At 44.7% G+C, this 14,576-nt stretch overlaps 1 pseudogene; it reads right to left on the bottom strand.

Annotated features, from left to right (window-relative positions):
* Nucleotides 1-6,828: 6,828 nt before the first annotated feature.
* Nucleotides 6,829-9,563, bottom strand: LOC129019836 (small ribosomal subunit protein mS39-like; annotated as a pseudogene).
* Nucleotides 9,564-14,576: the final 5,013 nt, after the last annotated feature.

The raw sequence follows: 14,576 nt of genomic DNA, 5'->3' as shown, positions 1-14,576 counted from the left end.
TTGCACGTGTGATCCACCATCCCTGGCCTGTATCTCTAGTCTTTTAAACCATGTCTGGCACACAGCAGACACACTAGAGATATCTCAGTAAGATCTAATGGAACCCTGGCTCACAATCTTGAAAAATGATGGACTGAAAAACTCTCTCTGGGAAGCCAAGGCAGAAAGATTGCTTGAGGCCAGGAGTTTGAGATCAGCCTGGGTAACATAGTGAGACACCATCTCTACAAAAAAATTAAAAAGTAGCTGGGTATGGTGGTGCACAACTGTTGTCCCAGTAACTCAGGAGGCTGAGGCTGGAGGATTGCTTGAGCTTAGGAGGTTGAGGCTGCTGTGAGCTGTGATGGTGCCACTGTATTCCAGACTGGGTGACAGAGGGAGATGCTGTCTCAAAAAAAAAAAACAAAAAAACAAAAAAAAAACATTAAGAGCTGAGCATGGTTGCTCACACCTGTAATCCCCAAAACTTGGGAAGCTGAGGTGGGAGGATCACTTGAGCCCAGGAATTTCAGGCTGCAGTGAGCAATGATCCTGCCACTGCACTCCAGCCCAGGCAACATAGCAAGCCCCCAACTCTTAAAAAATTTTTAAAATGAAAAAAATTGTATTGAAGTTATCTTTGTTACTTTTGTATTTTACATGTGTGTTGCTGCTTTGCATAAGCTTATATTTAGGATGTCAAAAGGCTTAAGATAATCTGATTTATTAAATGTGTAAGTCTTACTAGGTTTACGAGAGTAGCTCAAGGGTGTTTTTATTTTATTAAAGGTCATTCTGCTGCCCAGGATGTAGTTGCAGTGGAGTGACCATAGTTTTCTGCAGCCTTGACTTTTTTTTTTTTTTTTTTTTTTTTTTTTTTTTTGAGATGGAGTGTCTCTCTGTCGCCCAGGCTGGAGTGCAGTGGCGTGATCTTGGCTCACTGCAACTTCTGCTTCCTGGTTCAAGCGATTCTCCTGCCCCAGCCTCCCGAGTAGCTAGGATTACAGGCATCTGCCACCATTCCTGGCTAATTTTTTTGTATTTTTAGTAGACATGGGGCTTCACCATGTTGGCCAGGCTGGTCTCAAACTCCTGATTTCGTGACTCACGCACCTCGGCCTCCCAAAGTGCTGGGATTACAGGCATGAGCCACCATGCCCAGCCAACTTTTTAGGCCGAAGCAATCCTCCTACCTAACCCTCCCAAGTAGATGGGAATGTGGGTGTGTACCACCATGCCCAGCTAATTTATTTTTTAATTTTTTGTAAAGACAGGTTCTTGCCATGTTGCCCAGTCTGGTCTTGAACTCCTGGGCTCGAGTGATCCTCCCACCTCAGCCTCCCAAAGTGTTGGGATTACAGGCATGAGCCACCCACACTTGGCAGCTTAAGAGTTTAAAAACGACATTATAAGACTTTGCAAGAGGCCAGGCGTGGTGGCTCACGCCTATAATCCCAGCACTTTGGGAGGCCAAGGTCAAGGTGAGAGGATCCCTTGAGCCCAGAAGCTCAAGATCATCCTTGGCAACATAGCGAGACCCCATCTCTACAAAAAAAAAAAAAAAAAGAAGAAGAAGAAAAAAGACTTATAAGTCTGTCATGTTAGACGTTTGAAGAGTTGAGAGAACCTATTGTCCTGTTTGTACAACAACTTTGAAATATTTACCAGGACCCACAAATGATATCAGTATTCAGTAAGTAAATTTCAACTATCAAATGTATAAACCAATTGAACACTGACCCAAAAACAAAGAAAAGTAAATGACTTTAACGGAAAAATACTAAATCTATAAATGATTTTTATGCTTGTTTGTTATCTTTGAGGATTTAAGGAAAAATGATTTTTCTACATAAATTTAATGCTCTCAATATTAATTATAACTCAACTAAGAAACGATGTTTTTTGGCTGGGCATGGTGGCTCACGCCTGTAATCCCAGCACTTTGGTAGGCCGAGGTGGGTGGATCATGAGGTCAGGAGATCGAGACCATCCTGGTTAACACGGTGAAACCCCGTCTCTACTAAAAATACTAAAAAGTAGCCAGGTGTGGTGGCGGGCACCTGTAGTCCCAGCTACTTGGGAGGCTGAGGCAGGAGAATGGTGTGAACCCGGGAGGCGGAGCTTGCAGTGAGCCAAGACTGCACCACTGCACTCCAGCCTGGGCGACAGAGCGAGACTCCGTCTCAAAAAAAAAAAAAAAGAAACGATGTTTTTCCCACATCCCCTCAGACCCCAGAAACTCCATTGACATCTGGCAACATAAGAAACACTCAAAACATATGAGCTCAATTTAAAAAATGAGTCTCAGAACTTTTGATTTCTCAATTTTCTCATCTGAAAAAGTAGAGGTAGAAATCTCCACTTTAGGTTTTTTGTTTTTAATTTTTCAAATTTTGTTTGGAATGTTAAATAAAAAGGGCTTGGCACCTGCCTGGAAAATAATAAATGATATTTATATTCCTTGGTGCCTTAAAAGTCTGGGGGTTGGGGGAGGAACAGAGTCCTAGCATCCCCAAATGTGTGTGTCCACCTCCAAAACTGGTGCAGGTACAACTTAAAGCCTCCAAACTTTACAAGCGCTAACAATCTCAAAGACTCAATTGCACTCCTCCTGGAGCATGATGGAGCCAGGCAAGCAATGGGTCAGTGTCATGGTCCAGGGATCATTTAGCAAAATCTAGAGACATTTTTCACTAACACATATTTGGGATGGGAGGTGCTACTGGTGTTGATGGTGTTGTGATACCTCAGTTCTTGTCTTCTTAGTTTAAAAGAACTTAAATAAGAATCACACAGCAAGAGATGGAGCACAGAGTAATTTATTGTAAAGCAAAAAGAATATCTTGAAAATTAGGTGAAAAATAGACAATACACCCTGAGAGAGAGAATTCAGGCTGGGGTGCTCCTAAGGATTAGACAGCAAAGACTGGTGCTAGGGGATTCCCTTTATGGGAGACTTCCATGATTATTCATGAGGAGGTGGGAAAGAGGTGTTACTAGTAAGCATGTTCTGGGTGCTCCTCTGGGTGCACATGTGCAGTAGCTGTACACGCTCTTTCATACGTCACATGTCACATGTGCAGTAGCTGTACACACTTGTTCATACGTCGCATGTCTCATTAACATCTTAAATCTCCACCCGTGGGTGTGTTTTTTACTTTTTTTTTTTTTTTTTGAGACGGAGTTTTGCTCTTGTCGCCCAGGCTGGAGTGCAGTGGTGTGATCTCGGCTCACTGCAACCTCCACCTCCCGGGTTCAAGCAATTCTCCTGCCTCAGCCTCCTGAATAGCTGGGACTACAGGCATGTGCCACCACGCCAGCTAATTTTGTATTTTTAGTAGAGATGGGGTTTCTCCATGTTGGTCAGGCTGATCTCAAACTCCCGACCTCAGGTGATCTGCCCACCTCAGCCTCCCAAAGTGCTGGGATTATAGACGTGAGCCACCGTGCCCGGCCTGTTTTTTACTATTATAATGAGCAAAGGGTGTCCGAGGAAAGGTAAAATCAAAGTGCACATGTTCCTACAGGGGAAATTCCCTGCTGAAGAAAGCTTTGCTTGAATGAGCTGACCTACCATTCGAATGCTGAGGCTTATTGTGTTGATTGTATGGACACCCTGGTTGCTGTCCCGAGGACATGATCACTCCTTGACTACCTATCCTGCCTCACTGGTATGTACTAAAAAGAGGCCAGTGATGCTGTTAAAGTTCTTAAATTTCACAGGATGTCCCACCGCAACCAAAAATTATCCATCCCGTGATATCAATAGTGCCAAGATTGAGAAACTCTGCATTAAACGAAAGTAACAAGAAAGGATTGGCTGGGTGCGGTGGCTCACGCCTGTAATCCCAGCACTTTGGTAGGCTGAGGTGGGCGGACCACCTGAGGTCGGGAGTTCGAGACCAGCCTGGCTAACACGGTGAAACCCCATCTCTACTAAAAATACAAAAAATGAGCCAGGTGTGGTGGCACTTGCCTGTAGTCCTAGCTACTCGGGAGGCTGAGGCAGAAGAATCGCTTGAACCCGGGAGGCAGAGGTTGCAGTGAGCCTAGATCACGCCACTGCACTCCAGCCTGGTGACAGAGCAAGACTCCATCTCAAAACAAAAACAAAACAAACAAAAAAACCCAAAAGGGTTAGGTAAGGAGAAGCAGATCAGAGTTTAGGGCTCTAGGCTACTCAATGGTATCTTTAAAACCTTCTTTCTTTTTCTTTTCTTTTCTTTCTTTTTATTTTATTTATTTATTTATTTATTTTGTCACCCAAACTGGAGTGCAGTGGCACGATCATGGCTCACTGCAGCCTCTGCCTCCCAGGCTTAAGCGATCCTCCCACCTCAGCCTGCAGAGTAGCTGGAACTACAGGCGCCTACCACCACACCTGGCCAATTTTTTTGTGGGGGGGTATTTTTTGTAGAGACAGGGTTCTGCCATGTTGCCTAGGCTGGTTTCAAACTCCTAAACTCAGGCAATCCACCCGTCTTGGTCTCCTAGATTTCTGGGATTATAGGCGTGAGCCACTGTGCCTGGCTAAAACCTTATTTATTGACATCTTCCCCTCTAATTAAACCTGCACATTAGAAACAAATTTCTTTTTCTTTTTTTTTTTTTTTTGAGATGGAGTCTCACTCTGTCGCCCAGGCTGGAGTGCAGTGGTGCCATCTCGGCTCACTGCAAGCTCCGCCTCCCGGGTTCATGCCATTCTCCTGCCTCAGCCTCCCGAGTAGCTGGGACTACAGGCGCCCACCACCATGCCCAGCTATTTTTTTTTTTTTTTTTTTTAGTAGAGACTGGGTTTCACCGTGTTAGCCAGGATGGTCTCGATCTCCTGACCTCGTAATCCATCTGCCTCGGCCTCCCAAAGTGCTGGGATTACAGGCGTGAGCCACCGCACCTGGCCAACACATTTATTTTTCTAAACCCATTACTCTCATCTGTCAGATTATTTTTATCGTGTCAGCCCTCCAAACCCATCCAAACTACAGCCAGGACATATCTAAATGTAATGGTTCTACTTTTCTAGTTTCAGTTCTTTCTTACATAGACAAAGACACATGCACAGAGCAACACTGGTATTAGAGGAGCATGGCATCTATATTAGTCTGTTTTCACACTGCTATGAAGACCTACCCGACACTGGGTAATTTATAAAGAAAAGAGGTTTGACTCACAGTTCTGCATGGCAAGGGAAGCCTGGGGAAACTTACAATCATGGCGGAAGGTAAAACAGGCACATCTTACATGGTAGCAGGTAAGAGAAGTGAGAGCCAGGTGAAGGGGGAAGCCCCTTATGAAACCATCAGATCTCATGAGAACTCACTATCGTCAGAACAGTAGGGGGGAAACCATCCCCATGATTCAATTATCTCCTCCTGGCCCTGCCCTTGCCACATGGGGATTATTACAATTCAAGGTGAGATTTCCGTGGGGACACAGAGCCAAACCATATCACCATCCTTTTTCCAGCATCTGGTTTATTGTGGTGTTTTGACTGGTAGACCTTCATTTTACTCAATAAGCATTTGGGGATGCAGAGTTTTCCCTGATCATCAAACTTGGCTTTTGTTTGCCCTTTGACTAAGTCTGATGCACTGTTCCTTACACTGTTACCTTGCTACTAATAATGGACATTATGCTATTGTATAAGTCTCCCTTTACAGCTTCATTAAAAAAAATTAAAATTGCATAGAAGTACACATATACACACAAACGAGAGATGTAGAGAACTGGTTAAATCTAAATAAGGCCTACAGATTGTAGCAATGTCAATTTCCTGGTTTTAACATTGTGCTATATAAAGATGTCATCATTTGAATAAGCTGGATGAAGAATACACAGAACTCTGCACTATTTTTTATAATTTCTGCAACTCTATAGGAATTATTTTTAAAATCTAAAAATGCAAATAAAAAGGCACTATTTTAATTTCCAAATGTTTATAAATGTTCCCACTCTTTTTTTTACATTAATTACAACATTTATTTAAAGTCATTTTACCAGTTGTGCAGGCTAAACTGCCAATATCCTGTTTAGTCATTCCTAAGATGCATTATTTCTGACATGGAAATATCCTGAAATTAGGAAACTATTGACCCAATACCACTTGTGATAAAACTGCATGAACACCTTTCTAAGATGAAGGACCAGCATCACAGCAGCACATCAGGCCAACAAAGGCAGAAGCCCAGCAGCAGGGAGAGGGCAATCACACGAGGATGGCAGCAGGGAGAGGGTAGTCACATGAGGATGGCAGCACGAGGTCAGCTCACCAACATTGTAGGTGTGCAGGCTTATCCTGATGACAAGAGCCATGGACCTCACCATGTGTCTGTAAACGGCAATTTTTTTGTTTGTTTGTTTTATTTTTTTTTGAGACAGAGTCTCGCTCTGTTGTCCAGGCTGGAGTGCCGTGGCACAAACTCGGCTCACTGCAAGCTCCGCCTCCCGGGTTCACGCCATTCTCCTGCCTCAGCCTCTCGAGTAGCTGAGACTACAGGCACCCGCCACCACGCCCGGCTAATTTTTTTTTATTTTTTAGTAGAGACGGGGTTTCACCGTGTTAGCCAGGATGGTCTTGATCTCCTGACCTCGTGATCCGCCTGCCTCGGCCTCCCAAAATGCTGGAATTACAGGAGTGAGCCACTGCATCTGGCCTGAAAACGGCAATGTTGCTACTTAAATGCTAAACCTTTAATGGTGTATTAATAGACAGTTATTAAGTAGCAAATTAGGAGCTTAAATCTACATAAGTCAGCTGTGTACTGACTGTCTCTCACAGTAACAAATTCACCCAATCTGTATCTTGTCTTCTTTGTAACAATGTTAAATATTGGCATATCTCGCTCTCAGGTGTGATTCCAGCAGCTGTGCTGAGGCCGTTGCTGCTCCTGAATCTCCACTTTCATTTGCCTTCACTGGTGTCACTGTCGCTGTCACTGCTGCTGTCAGTATCACTGTCACTGGTCAATGCAGTGAAGCTGCCTAGGGCTTCCTTTTGTTCCTGGTTGATTGCAAAGTCAGTCATTACTCTCTGGGTGAGGCCCTCACAAATAGGTAAGCTGAAGGCACTTGCCAGCTCTACTGCCTCAATGGCCTGGGAAGGGCTGTTAGACACTCTTGCACTGTCCATAAACTCATTCAGCAACTCATTTCTAGGGATCTTATTATACTTCCTAAAAAGCCCCAACATTTTCCAGGCTTCCTGGATTCTCCCAGCCCTTAAAAAGAGGACAGCTGGCCGGGTGCAGTGGCTCATGTAGGTAATCCCAGCACTTTGGGAGGCCGAGGCGGGTGGATCACCTGAGGTCAGGAGCTCGAGACAGCCTGGCCAACATGGCGAAATGCTGTCTCTACTAAAAAGACAAAAATTAGCCAGCATAGTGGTGGACACCTGTAATCCCAGCTACTCAGGAGGCTGAGGCAGGAGAATCGCTTAAACCTGGGAGGCAGAGGTTGTAGTGAGCTGAGACCACGCCATTGCATGCCAGCCTGGGTGACAAGAGTGAAACTCCGTCCCCCCCCGCAAAAAAAAAGACAGCTATACAGTTGAAACAGATAGCTGGCCAATTCAGAGCAGTGTGTCTGACAGGCTGGCTTTCATACGTAGATTTGATATCAGCAGCACAGTCAGCAAATGCCACCTGAAGCTCTGGTGGGTGCTTATCCATTGCCATGAGTGTCAGGATCTCTTCTCTCAGGTTGTTGCAGAAAGTGTGACCATATTCTTTACTATCTTTCCAAATATGAGTAATCACTTCTAGCCAGTTGGCCACATCCAATGCTTGGAGATCTATCAACGTTTGGGAGTGGGGAAAGAAGGCTGAAGGTATCAGGTCCTCATACCACTTCAAGGTGACATCAACTCATTCCATTAGACAAATCAAATTGAAGAACATGGAATAATAGGAATTATGCCGTTTATCAGGTCCAATGAATTTTCAGTTGTCTCTGGTATTTAAAAGGCCACGTAGCCAGGTGCAGTGGCTCACGCCTGTAATCCCAGTAGTTTGGCAGGCCGAGATGGGCAGATCATGAGGTCAGGAGATCGAGACCATCCTGGCTAACACTGTGAAACCCCATCTCTACTAAAAATACAAAAAAATTAGCCAGGCATGGTGGTGGGCGCCTGTAGTCCCAGCTACTCGGGAGGCTGAGGCAGGAGAATGGCGTGAACCCGGGAGGCAGAGCTTGTAGTGAGGCGAGATCGCGCCACTGCACTCCAGCCTGGGCGACAGAGTGAGATTCCGCCTCAAAAAAAAAAAAAAAAAAAAAAGCCGTGTATTTGCTAGGCAAGTTCTAGATCTCTGAGAGATGAGGATACTCTCATGGCTGACTGAAAAAACTTATCATCATCCAGGTCCTTTGGAGGAAAATCTCTTTCCCTTTAATTCATTCATTATATCATAGATGATGAAAGATGATCCCTTTGAAGGGCTTCCAGGCTGATAAAACAGCTGAATAATATGGTGATATGTTGCAAGCGAGGGTTCTATTCTGATGGCTTTCATTTCACGTAGAATCTGTAAGGCTGGCAATCCTGCAAGTACATAAAATCTTCAGAGACATTTCAGAATGGTATTAAAAGTCTGTAGATTTGGTTTCACCTTCTGTGCAACCATTTGTCTTAGCAGCTCCAGTATATTATTCCATTCTTCCTCAAATTTCTTATTTATCACCAATACTGTTGCTTCAATCACTGCATTAAATGTGTATACACCAGCACAGAGTCTGTTGTTTAGTAACTCAGTGTACAGGTTTAATGCCTGCTCATAAGCTTGGTGCTTCACCATTCCTCGGATCACTGTGCAATAGGAATGTGCATTTTTCTCTGGCATCAGAGAAAAGATTCTCTCAGCGTTATTTTTTGCTCACCAGGTAACTCCAAACTGATGACCAGCTTTCCTCCTAGACCGCTTATTATTTTCCTCTTCCAATTCTTTTGACTGTTCAGTTTGTTGAAAATGATAATCAGTTGAGGGCTCCTGGTCACCATAGTAACACAATAAATCTGAGAGACTATATGTTGTTCCAAGAGACACCGTGGTTCCTGCTTGCAAAAGCTGATCAAACATGTCCACAGAGGCTTTGACTTATCTGAGCTTGATTCGTTCCTTGAGGGTGGCTTCACTTATGTCTTTGATCTGAGGTTCAAAGTACTCAGGCATTAAACATAGTATATGAGGTTCAGCTATGTCCTTCTGAAAATATTTGGTGTATGAATTAATAATGACCTTGGCCATATTCTCCCCAGATTTCTTTGCCAGTAAAAATGAACGAGATTCTGAAGAGGATGTTGGTATGAGGTAAGGATTATCTTGAAATGCGCTAGGTACAGCCATGGGAACCCTGTTTACTGTGAATGCAAGAGCCTGAAGAATGGCTACTTTATCCCAAGTTTTCTTTTTTGGAATTACTACTGCTTCAATCCCTGTTATATCAGTTCCTTCAATATTTGAGAGGGTTGCACTTCCAGAATAAAATCTGCAGCTATGTGCCTGTTCACACAGACCTGCCGGCTGACCCGTCAATGGCTGGTCAAGCCTGCTGCAGAGCCCCAGCCAGTGAACAGCAGCTACAGCTGCCATCTTTGGCTTCTCTGCCAAGTGTTCCCACTCTTACACAATCACTCAACATCCCATTTCTGACACCACATCTAAAGCAAAAAAACCAACTGTTCTTTTCTTTCAACTCACTCAAAACAGAACATTTGTGTGACCAAATGAGTGGAGGTTTTTTCATCCATCCCAGTTCTCCAGGAGACACCAGTAGGTGTCCTATAATTCAAATCTGACACTATCTACTTGAAGGAAGTGTCACATCCCATAGGTTGAGGACTAAGTCCCATAAAATTGCCCTTCACTTCAGATGCCAATCACAATCACCTGGTTGTGGCCTGTGCTTTTGACCAACTACATTAGAATTGGGGTTCCCACAACCCCCTAGAACTCATTTCTAGAATGGCTCATAGAACTCGGGGAAACACTTTGCTTATGTTTACTGTTTTATAATAAAAGATATCACAAAGGATACAAACAAACAGTCAGATAGAAAAGATACACAGGGCAAAGTATGTGAGAAGAGGTGTGGAGCTTCCATGCCCTCTCCAGGAACACTTAATGTGTTCAGCAATCTGGAAAGCTAAAATCTTGTTGTCCAAGAGTTTTTATAGAGCTTCATGTCAAGCCACCCCACCCCTTCCCCTTCACAGAGGTTGGTGGGTGGGACTGAAAGTTCCAACTCTCTAATCTTTCTGGTGACCAGCTTCATCTTGAGGCTGTCTAGGGTCTCCACCCTAAGCCATCTCATTGGTATAAACTGAGATGTGATCAAAAAGTCATTAAAAATAACAAAAGACATTTCAACACACAGGAAATTCCAAAGGTTTTAGGAGCTCTGTGATAGAAATCAGAAAGTCAAGCCTACTTGAGTTTGGAGAGGCTAATGCTGGGTAGTGTGAGCACCAATACAATGAGATAAATGGATTATAATGCAGCAGAGAAAAATCATCCACTCCATGTGGCTTCTAAAATAATTAACTAACTTAAAAAGGATGGGATGGTTCGGGCGCAGTGGCTCACGCCTGTAATCTCAACACTTTGGGAGGCTGAGGGGGGTGGATCACCTGAGGTGGGCGGGGCGAGGTGGCTCACGCCTGTAATCTCAACACTTTGGGAGGCCGAGGGGGGTGGATCACCTGAGGTCAGGAGTTTGAGACCAGCCTGGCCAACATGGTGAAACCCCATCTCTACTAAAAAAAAACAAAAACAAAAACAAAAAAAACCCCCAAAAAACAAAATTAGCTGGGTGTGGTAGCACATGCCTGTAGTCTCAGCTACTTGGGAGGCTGAGACAGGAGAATCACTTGAACTCCAGAGGCGAAGGCTGCAGTGAGCCGAGATCGCGCCACCGCACTCCAGCCTGGACAACAAGAGTGAGACTCTTTCTCAAAAACAAAAAAAAGAAAAGAAAAATGAAAAAAGAATGGGTTGGGTAAAGTTCTTTACAGGAGTGTCAACTTATAAGCATAAAATGTAAAGAAGTAATAGAAATAGAATCCCCACAAGCAGTGATCACAGATTTGGGGAAGAATCATCAACAGAGGCTAAAACTAGAGGGTGAAGTGGGGGGACTTAATATTATTCAGACATTGCAAAGAATTGACCCACAGATTACTTATTAATTACAAAGAAGAAAGAGTGGAGAGATCTAGTAGATACCATCTTAACCAAATAGTCAAAATTCAAATCTCCCAAATGGACAAAGTGTATACTTAGGTGCCTCCTTATATGACATAACATCATTGGCAATTCTGGGGCAAAATAAATGTGTTCATTGAATTATTGTTGGAACTTTGGAAAAGGTATACATTTTTGAAAGTAAATAATTTGTCCTTCAAATCTCCAATATACTGAATACCTGATATTGGGCAAATTACATGTCTTCCTGGGCCTCAGTTTCCTCATATTGAAAATATGGAGATAATATTATTACTTGCTTGCTCAATTGTAAGGTTTACAAAAAGAAAATACATAGTTAATAACTCAGGGCTCGGTAAATGTTTGCTATTTGGAATAAACTGATGGGAGGCTACATGCAATTTCTACTTACCCCTTTAGCATGAAGATACTAAAAAAAAAATTGTTTTAATGTTAATACTGGTCAGCTGTGCCTGAATTCCTTTTTTTTTGAGACGGAGTCTTGCTCTGTCGCCGAGGCTGGAGTGGCAGTGGCACGATCTTGGCTCACTGCAACCTACACCTCCCGGGTTAAAGCAATTCTCCTGCCTCAGCCTCCTGAGTAGCTGGGACTACATGCACCCGCCACCACGCCCAGCTAATTTTTGTATTTTTAGTAGAGACGGGGTTTCACCGTGTTGGCCAGGCTGGTCTCGAACTCCTGACCTCAGGTGATCCACCCACCTCGGCCTCCGAAAATGCTGGGATTACAGGCATGAGCCACCGCGCCCGACCTGTGCCTGAATTTCAAAGAGAGGAGGGTAAAATGAGGCATGTCCCATCTCCTTCCTATCACGACCGAACTAGTGTTTCAGGTTAAGTTTGCCATGCTCTTAGCTGAGAGGAGGGGTCCATTCAGTTGGCTGGGAGCTTAGAATTTGATTTTTCGTTTACAGCTCTGTGATTCACCCGGGAGAGATGCAATTAGGACAGCAGTAGAGAAGCGAACCCGGACAGCAACGCCTCCCAGCACTACCTGACATCCACCGCTCTGGCAGGGCGACCACGCGGCCGGGGCCCTCCGGGAAGCAGCCTTAATCTCCGCCCGACAGCAGGTCTCGGGCCACGCAGTGCTAACAGCCGCGGGAGGCGGACCCAAACGTCAGCGGTCCCCAAATACAGGACCCTACCTTGCTCTGGCATCTCACCAGCCCTCCCTGCCGCCACTGAGCGCAGCGAAGGGGACCAGCCCGGCGCGCCCCGCCCCCTCGCGCGCCCCGCCCCCTCGCGCGCCCCGCCCCCCTCGCGCGCCCCGCCCCCCTCGCGCGCCCCGCCCCCCTCGCGCGCCCCGCCCCCCTCGCGCGCCCCGCCCCCCTCGCGCCCCCCGCCCCCCCTCGCGCCCCCCGCCCCCCCTCGCGCCCCCCGCCCCCCCTCGCGCCCCCCGCCCCCCCTCGCGCCCCCCGCCCCCCCTCGCGCCCCCCGCCCCCCCTCGCGCCCCCCGCCCCCCCTCGCGCCCCCCGCCCCCCCTCGCGCCCCCCGCCCCCAGCCCGGGGACGCATTTCCTTTGCCTGCACCCAAGCCGGTAAAAGGACAGACGTGGCGTCTCAAGGCGCCTGCGCCCAGCAGGTTGCAGGCCCCACTCTCCCAGGTAGACCAACATACTTGCGGAGCCGCACAGAGAGGTGAGGCTGAAAAGAGGTACCGGTGATGATATCCGGGCTTTTGAGGGCACGGAATTGAAAACTGGAGTGAAACATACAAATAAAAGGAAATAAAACCTCATCAAGTTTTCTTTGTGTTGCTGATGGTGTAGCACAGGTCAGATACTCTCCCTGCAGAAAGGTCAGGTCAGGAATTTAGGATGCAGGATGACTGCTGATTCTTCCCGAGAGGCACTACCTGTGTGCACTGTTGGCCTCCCTTCTCCACGACTTCACCTGCATATCTATGTACAATTTTAAAGGTTCTCGATATGGAATTGGAAATGGAATCCTGTGTCTTTTGGTAAACATTTACTAAAAGACATCACATCTTGTTCTCCGTTTTCAGGAAGTTCACTCCTCCTTGTCAGTACTTTGACTAGACAATTAAAATAAACATAGATCCAATTTAGAAGAATGCTATAAAGATACAAAAAACTTACAAACAAAATATTATTTTAAAATACTGAATTAAGAAAACACTTGCAGGACATAGGACAAATGCAGCATAATATTTAAGTCTCAAAGAAATGTTCTACTTAAGAAAGAAGCAAAGAATCTGAAAGCTAATAAAAGAAAAATAAAATATGGCAAATACATTTGATTAAACGTGTTCAAGCACGCTAGCTCTCAAATTAAAAATAAAACAATGAGATATTATTTCCAGCTCTAAGATTTATAATGATTGATAATTTGATGGCTGGGCATGGTAGCTCATGCATTTACTCTCAGAGCACTTTTGGAGCCCTAGAGGGTAAGATTGCTTGAGCCCAGTAGTTGGAGGCTGCAGTGAGCCATGGTTGCACCACTGCATTCCAGCCTGGGCGACAGAGCAAGACCCTCTCAAAACAAATAAATAAATAAACAAATAAATACAATTTAAAAAAGAAAGAAAAATATTTTAAATAACTAAACTGAAACAGGTCAGGGTCACTGGTCTCATTGTCTAAGGTGTTATCTAAGCTCGTGGTCTCATGACCAAGAAAATTAAGGAGTGTGGACACAAACAGTGAGGTTGGATCAAAAATAGAAGCAGAGAGTAAAATGGTGGTTGCCAGGGGCTTGGGTGAAGGGGAAATGGGGAAATGTTGGTCAAGAAGTACAAATTTTCAGTTTTGCAAGACAAATAAGTTTTGGAGATTTAAGGTACATAGTGACATTATTTGACATATGTACATTGTGACATTATGTGACGTAGTTAACAAATTAGAAAAAAAATTTTTAAATGGGATGTTCAGAAATGAAAAAAACAATACTACTTGACATTTGCTAAGAGGATAGATTTTTATTTTTTGCTACAAGGATAGATCTTAAGTGTTCTTCTGCATGGGGGAGAAAAGGATTTTTTTTAAATAGTGTTCTGACCACACACACACACACACACACACACACACACACACACAAAGGGTATAATTTGAGGTGGTTAATACATCAATCAGCTTGATTTGATTATAGTAACCATATCATATTATATGTGTATATAAAAATTCAAATTGTATATTTAAAATATATATCTTTTTTGTCAACTGTACCTCAATAAAGCTAAAAAGTAAATACAAGGTCCAGGGCGGTGGCTCACACCTGTAATCCTAGCACTTTGGGAGGCCGAGGCAGGTGGATCACCTGAGGTCAGTAGTTCGAGACCAGCCTGGCCAATATGGTGAAACCCCATCTCTACTAAAAATACAAAAAATTAGCCAGACATGGTGGCAGATGCCTGTAA

This window comes from Pongo pygmaeus, chromosome 20 (genome assembly GCF_028885625.2).
Source record: "Pongo pygmaeus isolate AG05252 chromosome 20, NHGRI_mPonPyg2-v2.0_pri, whole genome shotgun sequence".
Lineage (NCBI taxonomy): Eukaryota > Metazoa > Chordata > Mammalia > Primates > Hominidae > Pongo > Pongo pygmaeus.
The sequence above is the reverse complement of the archived record's forward strand: the minus strand, read 5'-3'. Positions and strand labels throughout refer to the sequence as shown.